The 16,252-nt window shown below is 32.2% G+C and overlaps 2 pseudogenes; both read right to left on the minus strand.

Annotated features, from left to right (window-relative positions):
• Positions 1-364: 364 nt before the first annotated feature.
• LOC133283917 (protein disulfide isomerase-like 2-3) lies at positions 365-3,836 on the minus strand (annotated as a pseudogene).
• A 6,050-nt stretch (positions 3,837-9,886) lies between these two features.
• On the minus strand, positions 9,887-13,030 carry LOC133283919 (protein WHAT'S THIS FACTOR 1, chloroplastic-like; annotated as a pseudogene).
• Between the last annotated feature and the right edge of the window lie 3,222 nt (positions 13,031-16,252).

The following is a 16,252-nucleotide window of genomic DNA, read 5'->3' on the forward strand; positions in this document are numbered from 1 at the left end:
ACGATTGTCAAGTTCACCAATGATAACCACATATACTTCTTCGATCCAACGAGAGAAGTGGAATTAGAAATTAATTATTTAACCTTATCAATCGAGGTGATCACCGTAATGTAATTTAGGTGAACAGAAGAATGAAATGTTACGGTGGTTGTTTGTACATACATACTGCATAAATTCAATATATTTTTTTATTGTGCATGCAGACCATATTTAATAAACAATTGGACATTCTTTAATCCTAATTTCGCCCTTATGCAGACCAAATTAATATTTTGTTCCCTTCAGAGAATATTTAAAACTTGAGTTGGTATAAAACTCTTTCCTAAAAGATCACTCTAAATTTGTTCATTAGGAGAGTACACTCTCTTAAGTTATCATTTGTCTAACATTGGCACTCTTCTACCTAACGAAAGGCTTGTCAATATGAAACACTGAATGACAAAATAGCCAATTCATGTCATCCATCGGGTAAAGCTATGATTATCCTAAAAAAACAGTATACCAATCGTTTACATAGAACATGAAGGAAGACCCAGAACAATGAACAAAACTATCATATATCATCACAAGAAATACACTTTGCTCTGCCTAGTCATTAAATTAAAGAAACAATGACTCTAGATCTAGCATTGCCTGTTACTTCAAAATCTCTTGGGACCTCAACTTTTGATTGATAGCAGCAGAACCACATTTCTCTTCCATGACATCCTAAAGATAAGGCTTATGTTAATTTTCTTGTATGCTATCTTTCTAACTAATCCACAACCAAGTTGGCAGTTAAGTACACTTACTTGACCAGTCAGCTCAGTTACTTCAGGAGGAGCAACATTCGTTTCCAGCTGCCCTTGAGCAAATGATTCAATAGCTGAGGCTGTTCTAGCACCCTCATAAGGAATCGGGCTCTCTTTGTCGGCACCAAATACCAAGATAGTTGGGAATCCTTGAACATTGAACCTGCTCATTAGAGACTGGTAACAACAATGCAATCAGAAAAATATAAATTGATCTAATTAAGACAGAATTTAAAAGTCTTATGCAGAACTAAGAAAAGGCAAGAATTTAAAAGCTTTCAAAGATACAATTACTTAAGAGACTGAGAACACAACCAACATGGCAAATCTTGGTTAAAAAAAAATAACCAAAATAAAGATAGCGAGGGATCGTTTTGACCAAGACCAGAGGGGAATTTTTGACTAGTTATTGTTAAAGATGTATAACACATAAGCTTACCTTTTCAGCATCACAGTCAACATGACCCAGTTTCACCTTCCCCTTCAAGTTACTGGCAGCTTTCTTCCACTCAGGTGCCAGTTTTTTACAATGCCCACACCTTCAAGAAAAAAAAAAAAAAGAGAAAGATGATTAATGCCTGAGCGGGAAATATTATAGTAAGTACAATATGTTCAGTCAATTAATTATTAAAACATAAGAAGACACTGATATACTTCATAAGCACTGTAGAATACACTTACCAAGGTGCGAAAAATTCTACAATCCAAAGTTCTCTGCTTTTGAGAACCAATTCATCAAAGTTGCTAGAGTTTAATTCTACTGAAGCACTGGGTTCTGACTTTTTATTTGATTCCCCAGTTGCTTTTCCATTTAAACGTTCTTTCAATAGAGTCTTTAACTGCACATACAAACAAAAAATAAGCATGCAATAGTTTGGAGTAACTTACTGCCTATAATAAAACACAAGAAAGTTCTTAACTGTGAGTAACAAATCACATTAATTAACTGATAAATTACCATGAGAAATCAAGGCAGTAACTCAGAATTTATTTATTTATTTCAATAAAAAGCCAATTATGACTTTTCACTGGGCACCAACACAAAAAACGTCAATTAAGTTGCAAACCACGAATGACAACACAGCAAGTGAAATGGACACAATCTTTACATCACCTTAGCAGTAAGGCACAAGCCATTATTTTAAATGCACTGATGTGATTGGAAGAAATTGTTTGTTTTAAATAAAACAAGAAATTCATCTACTCTCCCCACGCCCAACATAACTTATGCAACAAAAGCTCTCGTTGACAGCCAGGTTTCACTGTATTTCAGGTAAAAAATATTAAAACACCCCATAAGAGTTTCAAACAAACCTGTTGAAGAGCGAATTCAGCAATTGGTTTGACATCTCTAGCTCCTTGGTAATCAACAGGTGGCTTCCCAGGTGCAAACACCTTTATGGTTGGAAATCCTCTTACCCCTTATTCCTATATGGAATTAAATAAATCACACACACAATTCAATGTTTTTGAAGTTTTCAATATAAAGTTTATAATTAATGAAGAATATAGCACAACGTTTACATCGTAACTGTAGAAGCCTACAAGAGTAAAAGGAAAAGGATAATATGTTTAACCATGCAAACAATAGTAGAGGTTATGTAAGAGAGAAAAAGAATGTTTATACACTGAAAAATTCTTTTAGGGTTGCTCCAAAGAAATATTCTTTTATTTAATCCAGGTTATACAAACAAAGAACAAATGCAAGAGAGATATTGTTTGTTGCTTTATATATAGAAAGTAATGCTTGAAACAAGAAGTGGGGAATCTTTATACATACGACATATTTTGCATGATACGTAGATTCTTTGACCAAATGCAACAATGTCACCAAACGCAACAATGTCTTACAAGCATCCTTATATCTCAAATGGCTGAAATGATGAGATCAATTCATGGTATTAAATTTTTTTTTTGAAAAAAAAAAAAAAAAAAACTACCAAGTTCCCAGTGGTTATTCGTGATGTATAGGAAAGTCTATCATGCTTGGTCCAAAAATGGTAATTTTGGTGTACATTTTGTAGAAAATTTAAACATGTAATATTGCATCTTCATATCCAGGAAAGGTTGATTAACAAGTAAACAACACATACATCATATTCATCATTTCACAGATTTCATATAATATAAAAATGAGGGAATATATCCTCTCATATTATCTGAGAGATAGACACAAAGATGTTACATAATGGGGCCCTGCCAAAATTTGAGTCCCTGTATTAATGTCTTCGTATCTATCTCTCTTCACATAAAATGGAGACTAGACTGAAAGGAACAAAAAACAACCTGAGCCAATGACTGGTGAGCATCAGCATCAAGTGCTGCCACAGTAGCTACACCCTTTAAGACAGTAGCTGCCTTCTCCCATGTAGGAGTTAGAGCCTTACAATGACCACACCATGGAGCAAAGAATTCAACAAGAACAACTCCATTTGAATTCAGAACCTGCCGTCATTAGAATAGCAACCATAAATTTTGATGCATTGCAAACTATGTTACGTAAAGAAAAACTACCTTATAAAGGAGATATATACGGAAACAGAAACTAAAAATACTGATATTTTTATATCAGGAAAGAAGAGAATTAGAGAAGTATATTTTTACGCATAAAGCATTACAATATGCTATAAAAAAGAAGAGCCTGACTATTGATAGCACAAAAAAAGTTCCCTAAATGCAAAACTGGCAACACCAAGCTCTTATATCTTTAAAAAAAGTTCCTTTTGAAAGTTTTTAGCTTTTTTTTTTTTATTATAAAAAACTGTTCTTTATATAATAAAAAAATTTATAGAAATTTGTTTGACATAACTTCTGCTTATAAAGAATAGAGAAACTAAATAAAAAAGACATTCCAAACATGCAATAAGAAGGATTAAGTTGATACAAATTTTGTAATTTGAAGGGTTAATTTGTATTTTGTAACTATATTCAAGGACTAAATTAAAAACTGAAAATAATTTTAAGGACTAAATTGTTAAATTTAAGTCAATTTGATTTAATTTTAATTGTTAGTATTCATATTTTTTCCTTTGTCATGTACTTCATTTATATTATTTTAAGTAAGAATGGTAATTAATAATATAAATTAATTTAATTTATCTTTGATGTGATCCAGTCATATAATTTGATTATAAATTAATTCAAATATTATTTATTATGTATATTGAATAGCTAAAATAAGCATTGATTTCTAAATCAAATAAATTCAGCTTGCATAGCCTCAGTCCAGTTGGGGTTAGAAAGGGCCTGTTTGACTGTAGAAGGCTCAACATGACTCAAGAGGGCAATGGAACATGCAAGGGACTTAGATCTGGTAGTAATAGAGTGTGTATTAGAAGCTGGACTGACCGAAAGAGAAGGTGCATACTCAGACTGAGATGAAGGAGGAGAAAAAGACTCAGAAGTGGAATAAGTCGTGTTAGAGGAAAGACTAGCAGAGTGAACTGCATCTGGTGACTGAAGAGGACTGTGAACTGCATCTGTTGACGGGAGAGGACTGGCTCTTGGTGACTGAATTGAATTACAGTGATCTTGAGGCTTTGGCAGAGAGGAGCAAGAGGATGGGTTACACATTAGAGGGATAGTAGGAGGTCTAGATGCTGGAGACAAAGAATGCTTATTAGAAGTCCATGAATCATAGGGAAAACAATATTCATTAAAAAGTACATCTTTTGACACATAGATTCTGCCATCAGAATTTTGGCAAATGTAACCTTTATGACTTGAAGAGTAACCCAAAAATAGGCACTCTTGAGAGTGAAATTCAAGCTTGTGTTTGTTGTAAGGACGAAGCAAAGGGAAACAAGCACATCCAAAAACTTTAAGAAATTGATAATTTGGAGCTGATTTAAAAAGCTTGGTGTAGGGAACAGCATATGACAGGGCTGTTGTAGGTAGACGATTAATGAGGTACACAGCAGAGGTAAAAGCAAAGTCCCAAAATTTAAATGGAAGAGAGGCATGAGAAAGAAGAGTGAGACCGGTTTCCACTATGTGTCTGTGTTTGCGTTCCACAACACCATTTTGGTGATGTGTATGAGGACAAGCTAGACGATGCAAAATCCCATGAAGCTTGAGATATTGGGGAAACACTCTAAATTCACCTCCCCAGTCAGTTTGGACAGCTTTAATGGGAAGTTGAAATTGATTGGTGACCATTAAATGAAACTCTTTGAAGATAGACAAAGCATCAGATTTTTGATTTAAAGGATAGATCCATGTATATCTAGTTGAAGCATCCACAAAGGAGATGTAATATGAGTATCCAGAAATTGACTTTATAGGGGCTGGACCCCAAAGATCACTGTAAATCAGTTCAAAAGGGTTATGGTAGACAGTAGAAGAAAGAGAAGAGGGTAAACGATGAGCTTTCCCAATACAACAAGACTTGCAAAAATCCAAGACAGTTTTATTATTGAATGAGATATTACAAGTACTGAGTACATTTTTGACAGTATCAGTATGTGGATGTCCTAGCCTACAATGCCATAAGAAATATTGTGAGTGTGGCTCACAAGATACATTCTTATGCGAACTTACAACAGAAGGTGAAGAGCTACATGACTGAACAGTGGAACTATTACAAATGAAAGGAGATTGAGTATGTGAAGTTTTATGTGAAGGAGACTCTGAAGAGGAAATTGTTCCTTGAAGGGGTTTTATATCAGTGAAGCAATATAACCCATCCTGACCAACATTGCCTTGAAGGAGGACTTTATTGGACACCTGCGATTTAACATAGCAAACAGTGGGATGAAACTCAAAATACACATGATTATCTTGAGCAAACTTACTAACACTAATCAAATTCTTCATAATCAAAGGAACATGAAGCAAGTTTTTCAGGTGAAGTTGAGTGTGTGTGTCAACTGGTGAGACAAACTTGGAAGAGCCTATAACATTTACAGTCAAACCTTGCCCATTTCCAATTAGAACTTGATCTGAACCAGACAATTGTTGGCTCTGTATCAGATTCAACGGATTAGCAATAATATGATGTGATGCTCCAGAGTTAGGATACCACTCCAATGCTGGTGTTGTTGGAGTTGGAAGGAGACCAGATTGGGCAGATTGAGCAGCATACATGGCTTGTGGTGGAGCAGAATTGTTGATTGGACGAACATACTGGAATGAACGTTGTTGTGGTTGAGAAGAGGATCCAAAGAATTGTTGAGACATTGCATCAGTTGGAGGAGGAAGGTTGGGAACAAAGTTTTCATCATATCGAAACCAGCAGGAGCGAACGTCATGACCATACTTGTAGCAAAGTTGACAATGGACGTTGGCTCTAGCTCCACCACCTCTTCCTCTATTGTTTCTGCCATTAAATCTTCCTCGACCACGATTGAAGGAGCCTGTAGATCCAGATCTGCCATAAGCACTGTGCGAAGGTGTCTGGTTCATGCTTTGTTTCTGACTCGCTGCAACAGGAGCAAACGGAGCATCTTCATCATCGGATTGCTTCTGAACCATTGCATGTTGAGTAAGATTGACAGTTCCTAAATCATTGAGAAGACTCTCGTTTTGCTTCAGTAGAAGCTGTTCATGTCCCAAAAGTTCTATAGCAAGATCATCTAGAGAATATTGTTTTTCTCGAGTATGAACGCTGAGAACAAAAGCGTTGTATTCGGATGGTAAACCTTCAAGAATGGACTCAATGTGCTGATCTTCTGGTATTGAGCTCTTTATGGCTTTGAGAGAATGACAAAGAGATTTGATGCGAGACAAATACTCTTGCATCGTTTTGCCTCCTTTCTTTATCGTTTTGAGCTCAGATCTGAGATGTCTTGCTTTAGACTTCATTAATCCATGAAATAGTTTATGAATTTTCTCCCAAGCTTCATGTGAGTGATGCACACCAAGGATTTCATTGACAACAGGTTCAAAAAGAGTAGAAAGCAGCCATGTGAGAAGCATTTGATCTTGCGTAAGCCATTCAGTGTATTCTGGATTTGTTTCTGCATTCTGACGATCTTCTTCTGACAGGAACTGCAACGGAATCTTAGGATTTATCAAGAAACGATGCAGATTATGTGAAGTAATGATCGGTTCAACTATTTGATTCCAGAAAAGATAGTTCTCTTCTGTCAATTTCACCGAGATCTGGTAATGAAACAGAGAGGGAGCTTTGTTTTCCATAGAAGAAGCTTTGTTCACAGTGGATCTGGTTCCACTGATTTGTGGTGGAGATGATGGAGCGGAAGCCATGGAAGAAGCAAGAGAAATGGTTCAGGCCCACAGAATGGGCTCTGATACCATAATAGCGTTCAGAGAAAAGCAGAGAGAGAAAAGAGAAAAAGCCATTGAAGAAATACTGAATCTTTTGATTATCATTTACAATTGCTGAGTGATTACAAAGAGCTAATATTTATACAGTAGAGTAATCTCAATGACTAACTAACAGACTGTTACTAACAGCAACGTAACGTCTAACAGAATATTAAAGAGAGAGAGAGAGATAATCACTAACAGCAACATAACGTCTAACAGTACATCAACACAATTAACTAGTCCAAGGAGCAATATTCTATATACTCCTAATATCCAGTCATATAATTTGATTATAAATTAATTCAAATATTATTTATTATGTATATTGAATAGCTAAAATAAGCATTGATTTCTAAATCAAATAAATTCAATTTGATACAAATCAAATAATATTTAATTGCTAAGACAATTACAAACGCTATGTTTGTAATGTCCCTCGCATAACATTGAAATTGAAAAGAAAAAAAAAATTCCAACTTTTATTAAAACAAAAATTCATACTTGCACTCATATGGGATATCTAATGTTAAATTGTCAATAGTAGGAGTTGGCCCATGCGATCGACCAACTCTTCTATATGATTAGTGGGGAAAAAAATAATAAGTTAATAGAGCATTCACCTCCCTAATTAAAATATATTATTTTGTTTTTTATTATTATAATATCTAAAATATATAGTTAGTAGTTTATTACTAATTAACTGTAACAACAACTTACAAATTATATCACCCATGCAACTCATGAGTCCATTAGAAACATGGTTTACAGTTTATCAAAAAAAAATAAAACATGGTTTACAAAGAAGTCTTCCAAAATTTAAGTTGTTAACATTTTATTTAGTAATATAAAAGTTTTGATGGAATATTATAAAATATTAGAGATAGTAATATTCATGAAGCTTAATAACTTACAATGTAAAAGAATTTTAATTTGATAGACCTAGTGACCTACAGCAAATTCTGATCGAGTATTTAGTTTGAATTAATAATCCTTTTAATTAGCATTTTTATGTTCGTAGGTTTTGCTAACATATTTATTTAATGGAAAAACGTTGTCTTAAATGAAACGATTAGAAAAAACACACATGATTTTTTTTTCATTTTTTCTTTTAAATTTAAAATTCTAATTCTTTTGAATTAATTATATGTATCTTCTTTACAATTTCAAATATTTTTTCATCTATACCTTATATATTTTAATTGAAATAATTATGCATGCCTCGTTTATGATTTTAAATTTTTTTATTTTTAAATATTTTTCTCTTTTAGTTCATTTTTATATTTTATATAAATTTAAAAATACTCCTAAAATCCATGAAATATTTACTAACATATTGGATATATTTATTCTTAATCGATGTATTTGGTTGATTTAATTTTTTTATGCTGGCAATGGTTTTAAGGTAGCAACCAAGAAATAATTAAAATAATTAGTACAATTATTTATTTTATAAAATATTTTATGATATTAATTACAGAAAAATATTTCTACAGTTATTGCAAATAAGTTATCTGCATTTATTCCCAAAATAATGTCGTTTTGGTGTTGAAATATTAAAAAATTATAATTATAAAGACTATTATAACCCTGAAATAAATTAAAATTACAAAAACACTTTAATTTCTGTCCCAAAATACCGTCGTTTTGGGCGCAATACAGATAATTTATCTGCAATGTAATTGTTATTTTGCTACTTCGCTAAATTTACGATTTTGAAATACCAACTACGTTTAACATTATAAAATTGTTATAATTTTCATTAGTCATTTTAAAATTGTTCATAGTGAATCCATAATAAATGAAAAAAAATCAATATATATATATATATATGGCAAAATAATTTCTACAGCTGTTGTACCTACAGCTAGCCAGATCCGTGTGCGGATATATATATATATATATATATATATAAATCCTTTTTTTTTTTTAACGGCGTGGGACCCACTTTTCTGTGTCAGCTATATATAGATATATATATATATATATATATATATATATATATATATATATATATATATATAATCTTAACATGACCACGACCAATACACTATTTTTTACACAATCCGTGCTTAATTTAATTCAAATTTATCGTCATAAATAAAATATATATATGTCGTGCATAAAAAGGGTAGAGTGACTCATATATTATAAGTAGATAGATAAACACCCCTATGGAAGGAGAAGTTTGCTTGGTTTTGTGATTTGTTCTCTGATTCATTATAGGAAAAATGTTTATCCTTTAAAATGACACAACTTATATCTTTTCACTCTCACAAAGAGGTGGGACCCACACCTTTATTTTTTTTGTCAACTCTCTCTCCTCCTTTATCTATCTCTTTCTCTCTCTTAAAATGACACAACTTTACATCCTTTAAAATAACACACATTTTTTATTTCATTATAACTAGAATTGTAAAAATCAATTTAACCCAAAAAAAAATTAAACTATCAAGTGAATATCACATTAATGGTTTAAGAAATTTTTGAAATTGAAGTGGGGACTATCCACATAAGCTCACCATAGCAAGAGCCTTTTTAATGATTGAAACATGGATCATTGCCTCTGTTATTATATAAAGAATCAAATTCAACCATAAAGTTAAACCATTAATTAAAGTCAAATTAATAATTTTATGTATTATATCTCTAAAAATTAGAGCTTTCCTTGCTGTAGTGCAGGTCTATTGTCAACCTTAATAACCCAAGGAATATTTTAAAAGACAGTAGGATATTTCTAAACCTGACACTGCAAAAACATACAATAGAAATTAATTGCCAAGATCATTCTTATGACAGAAACGACAGACCTTAAAACAGCAGTTGGAATCATAAGTATTGTATCACCAAATGGAGGAACGGATTTCTGGGGATAAACCCTAAGCCAGAGTTACAACTTACATACAAGATCACTATTTCTAAATATGTATTGAGTTAAAAAAAGAAAAAGAAATCTGGTGCATTCTACAGACCAGAAAAAAATAATAATAATAAGGAAGATAGCAGAATGTACAAAGGCCTCAGAATTTTCTTTTACTCAAATCTTATTATATACACAGTCTTCCGTTGAATCATCTTTTAACTACTATAGTCAATAGCCAAGCACCAAGCTGTGTCTCCATCATAATATGGTACATGCAGGCACTTCAAAACTCCATCCCAGGCTTTAATTTTGTTGGAAAAAAATACATTCTTCAGATTGAAAACTACCAAGGTTGTATCTGTGATCCATCCAAACCATTTTGAATAGGAAAAGGTCCTGCAGTCCAAAATTCTCTATTCTTGTTTTGGGCAAACAACTTGCTTCTGTGATCATCATCCTCAGCCTCAAAATTCAACTCTTCAAATATATCCTCAAAACCATCATCATAACCTTCTTTAAAATTATCAATCTCAATATTATCATCATATTCAGCGTCGGTGTCATCTTCATTAGTTTCATTAGTATCACTCAACCTGCCAACATCTTTATCAGTCCGACCCTTCCTTCTCTCCCGTCTCATTCTCTTGGATTCCCTAGCCAAGTCCATCCATTGATCTTGTAAGACTAAAACCTCATCATTCTCCAATAAGTCACCCTTATCGTCAAACTTCTCTACCAAGAAAACTGAATCCCTATGCCCTTTCAAACTCACATAAAATAATTCTGGGTGCCTTACTATCATCCCTCTCAACTTGTTTGAGAGGCCAAACTCCTTTCTGAAATGGGTCAAGTGGTCAATTAAAGTCCTCTTTTCAATTGTCATTCCAAGAACCTCTCGTACTAGAGCACAAGATCTCTTTTCTGCCTCCATCGATTCCTTGGCCAAAGTCTCAGCAGGGTTCCTATAGGGGCACACTTCTGGCATTTCTTCAAATTTTAGCAAGAAATCCTGGTGATATCTCTTTAAATTAAGCCCCTTTCGTAGTCTTAATTGCTTGAACTTCAAAGGGCGGTCAACTATTAAATCAACAGAATGGAGTGCAGGAGGAGGCAAAAAGGTTTTGCCAAGCTGAAGTCCCATGATACAAGCTCAAGTGCACGGCCATAGGAAGTATCAATGATTTTGAATTTCTCAGGATGGTCATTGCACAAGCGGGATCTAAAATTAGGAGGGAGGCCAAGATCTGGAGCAAGGTGAACCAATTTTGACAGAACTAACCGGTGGTGAGAAGATAACATAAGAAGTTTTTGCAGTTTGGTTGCCAACATAGTGGAAATGGAAGATTGAAAATTCAATTCCTTAGCAGCAAGGGCAGCTGCGGCTGGAGTTAAACGAACACAGAGTTGAGGATATAACTTTGTTGCATTGAGTGGTGTGGGCGACCATGGCATAGTGAAAAGCTCAAAAATGGACGGATACCGATGGATCATAGCAAGTATGGAACGAGGCTTAGAAAGAGAAAGATACGACCGACACTTTGAGAGAATGTGAAGTGGAAGATAATGTTTCGGCTTAGAGAGAAGTAAAGTTTTCAGCTTTTGAACAAACCGACTTCTATTCCTCATGACAACATGCCTGTCAAGAGTACGGTCCCGTACAAGTTTGAGAGAGGAACAAGAAATTGAGACAGACACATTGTTGAGGTATTTATGGTTTTTTGGTTTTCTGTTGATGGAAAAAGACATTTGTGTTGTCCCAGGAAGAAAGCTGGAACTTAGGGAAGTGACTGGTCTGTGATTGCTTAATGAGAAAGGAAGGCACAATGCCATTTTTAAGGCTTCAACCAATCACATACTCAACCTGAAAATGAAAAAAGAACAAAAACTAAGTGGAAAAGAAAAAAAAACTTGCTATGAGATAGAACACCAAGGTCTCACTGAATTAATTTCCATGACATAGAATGTTGGTTTCCTGACACCTTGCACAGCATGTTTAAATAGAAGGAAATTTGTTTCTATTTTATAAGAATTTCACCATATATACACCCCAGAGTTTCACTATATAAAAACCCTAAAATCAGAATTTCACTATTAAAATGCAGAGTTACAGTAATAGGAAGGATAAATTAGGACATGGGCAACCTTCGTGTATTATGTTATGAGCATAACCAGTCAACTCTGTATTTAAAAGTGAAGTTTCTGCTTTTAAGGTTTTTCTTAACTGAAACTCTTATAAATATAGAGACAATTTTCTTTATGATCAAATATGCTTCTGAATAATTGAGTCAAGAAATTTGATATTACAGATTCAACATGACATTTCAAGTAGTAACCCCACTCATTAATCCTTTGTACATTCAATTATTCCTTTAATAATATCAGGATTATCAAGAAGATATCGTTGAACAAATCAAAACTTATGCATCATCACCATTTGAGTAATTAAAGAAACAAACTAACACATTCACATTAGATATTCTAGTCATGCAAACAGCAAATATGCTCCAAAGATTCACAGAAAACTAAACCAGCTAGGCAGCATTAGATATCATAATAAAATAAAATCAAACATTCCATTATCACTCTGATTTATCTTGTCAACAATAAATTCATTCCTATAACAAATCCAGTTTATTTTAAGTTTTTAACTTAACATATATCTAAACACAATGGGTCTAACCCACCATTTTATTTTTTATTTTACATAAATATCTCAACAACAACAACAACAACAACAACTTTATCCACACACAAGTTGTAAACCCCTAACTGAAGTTATGTCCAAGACACACAAGCTGCCCAATCCTTAAATCACATATTAGTATTACAAGCTGAGACTCAAACAGAGACATTTAATCAAACGGGCAATATGCACTAATCCTTAAATCGAAGCACAAGAAAATAACAAGTAATCATCAAGCTCAGTGAAATCATACTCAAAAGAGAGAGAAAAAATTTAAAAAAAAAAAAAAAAAAAAAAAAAAAAACCGGAAATACGAAGGAACAGGACTAATTAGATACCACATACTACCATTCGGCAACAAAAGGAATCCTATTCATTCAGAGCTGGTTAGCGGCATCCAACGCGAGGGGTGTTTCAGTATTTGTTTGGATTTTTTTATCGTTCTTTGTTTTTATGGATTGCTTTTTATATTTGATATCTTTTTTCTGAGCTTACGTTGGATTATTTTATTTTTTTGAAAGTAAAGGGATAATTATACTTCACCCCCATTTATTCATGAAATTATATAGGATTTTATTTTTCTTATATCACATAAGATAAATCTTTTCTCCTACTCTCACAATAAATGGTGGGACCCACTTTATTTTTAAAAAAGAAAAGAGAAAAAAATAGAATACGAAAATCGAAATAAAAATAGCAGATAAAATTTTTCTTATGTGACATAAGATAAATAAAATCCAATTATATATGCACCCTCTATTTATTGAGTATAGCCACACTATTATTCACGGGGGTTTAAGTCACAGAGGTTTTCTGCAAACACATGTGGGACCCATTGTTTTAATAAAATAAATAAAGAAGTTTGTATTTGTCATTTAACATGACACAACAAACTTTCTTACACACACAATATTTTGTGGGGTCCACACCTTTTTCTTTAAGGCACGCAAAACGAATCTCTATAACATTACACAATCACTTTTCCTGTAACATAACTCTTGTAAAACCCATAAATAAATAAGCCCAACATGTTTTTTATGAGTCAGCGGGATGAACTTTGCCTGTGCAGAATACACGAATCTTAAGACTAAGGGGGTGTATTGAATTAGAATTTTAAAAGATTTTTTTGAGATAAAAAATCCTACAGATTTTAAAAGACATTTTAGAATTGGAGAGACTTTATAGATTTTTTTAAAAGACTTTTTTTACAATCAAGATTTCATAGGATTGGATTTTAAATAATTTTAATAGAATTCATAAGATTTGAAAGGACAATATGAATTTATAAGATTTTAAAAAACTATATGAATTTTTAACGAATATTCAAAATTACAAGAGTCAATAAAAACAAATAACAAAGAAATGCAATGATATTAATAAAAAAAAAAGTAAACTTAACAACGGGTCGAAAATTATCTCAAAAATTACTAAACAACAACTCTCAACATATCAATAAAATCTAATATAATTTTCTCAATGAGTTTGAGTTTGATTTGCGAAAATAATAATCATATATCAACGGTTAACTTCCAAATTAAATATAAATTAATGAGTTTGATTTGTGAAAATAATAACCATTGATTGACGAAAATCAACGGTTAAGATATGGTTGTAAAAGGTTGTAAACAAAAATAGATTGTAAGTATAATATTTCCCATAAAAAAATAACAAAGAAGTGCAATGAAATTAATAAAAAAGAGTAAAACCTAATATATTTTTCTCAATCAGTAAAACATAAAATAATTTTTAACAAACATTCAAAATTACTAAACAACAGCTTTTCACATATCTAATGGGTTGAAAATTATCTTCTTCATTTGTTATCAAAGTTATGCATATACGATTATAAGACCCAATTTTTTTTAATTATAAAAATAATTCTAAATTTGCATATAGAACCTAAAGTTCATGATAAAATTTCATTTGAAATTTTTTGCAATTGATCTAGAAAACCTTGGGATTTTTGTTTTACGTGATGAGAGTTTTCTAACCATATATCATATGCATATTTTCATTGAATATTCTAAGAAAATTTTGAATCTGAAATTTTGGGTTTAATTACATGAAAGTTTAGAAAATTTCTCAAAAAATTTTCAATCGATAAGAAACAAGTTTTTAGTTATGTATTGACACAAAAATTGTTTGAAAATGTTTCCTATAGTGAAGGAATTTCGTTCTTGAATGTATTGTTACGAAATATAGGGTTCATATTATGAAAGTTTCAATCTTTCTTTAAATTGATATTGTTTCATTGATGTAAAATAAAAAACTGGTTTGAGGTTTTAGTTCCCCTGTTATTTTTTCACCGTTTTATGTTGTTTTTAATACAAAAATCACACGTTTTTGTTCCAAGAAAAACTGCGACCCATAGCTTGAAAAATCACTTTTTAAACTTCCAAAATTTCTCAAAAATGGCTCAAAAATAAGTTATTTTTGAGATAGATTATATTAAAATCTCGTTGATTTGTTGTTTCTGTGTTGTTTTGTGATGAAAATCACTCAAAAATATGCTTTTTTTTTAGTTTGTTGTATTTTTTTGTTGTTTATGTGTTGTTTTGTTTAGATGAAGCTCCCATGGCGGAACCCAATTTCGAGCAGTCAACCTGTCAAAGGAAGAAGAAAACATTGCAATAGAAGAATCTCAATAAATCCTAGGGGTTAGGGTGAGATTGTGAGAGAGACCTTCTATTTATATTTTTCACTAAAAAGTCTCACTAAACATTTGAAACATTGATGGAATTAAAGAACAATTTGACATATATTTAAAAAAAAAAATCACTGCCTATTAAACCACAATTAGCAAGGGTTTGTACGCAACCTTACCCTTATATATTTGCAAAGAAACTATTTCACTGGAAAGTAACTCCAAAATTTATGGGTTTTATATTTGTCATGTTACATTACCCCCAAAAAAAGTTCCTATTGACACATTCAAGAGCTAGGGTGATAAGTGTCAAAAGACACTATATTTTTAATATCAAATATAGTTCAAATAATAATTAATATGATTAAAAATATAGTGTTAGTTAATAAAATATAAAAGATATTAAAATACCAACATCTGGATAAGATTCTAATCCTTTTTCATATCATTTCAGGTTTAAAGTAGCAAATCACCAATTCTAAGGGATAAAGACAGTTGCAAAGGATAAAGATCAAGAAAAATAAAGAATTAATCAATATTGATTCTTGTTCAGCGAGCTGATCCAAATATTAAAAAGCCCAATTTATTTCTTTAAAAGGACACATTAGAGCTTGTTCTATTTTATTCGAAAGACGGAGGACAGCAGAGCTCATGATGGCTGCGGCTTAGGAAAGGAAAAAGCTCCGTTCCGAACCTGAGGAGCGGAGAAACGGTCAAAGCTTCACCGTGGAGACCGGGTTTTATGTTTCTTTTATGAATTATAATTTCTTTTCATCTATTGTTCTAGTTTTCTTGAATATATTAGGCTAGTTTTCTCTAAGTAGTTAGGGCGAGACGAAATCAATGGGTTCTTAAACGCTGTTTGCTTTTCTTATGATTTATATTCTTGATTTAAAGTTATGCAATCAATCTGTTTCTTGTTTATTAGCTTTATTTATGAATTGATCACTAGTAGATAAACATATGAGTCGTGCATGACAATAGGGATGTTGGTGTATTGATTC

Source organism: Gastrolobium bilobum, unplaced genomic scaffold, assembly GCF_033153095.1.
Source record: "Gastrolobium bilobum isolate Gb01-03AN ecotype WA unplaced genomic scaffold, APGP_CSIRO_Gbil_v1 utg22342, whole genome shotgun sequence".
In the NCBI taxonomy this organism is placed as follows: domain Eukaryota; kingdom Viridiplantae; phylum Streptophyta; class Magnoliopsida; order Fabales; family Fabaceae; genus Gastrolobium; species Gastrolobium bilobum.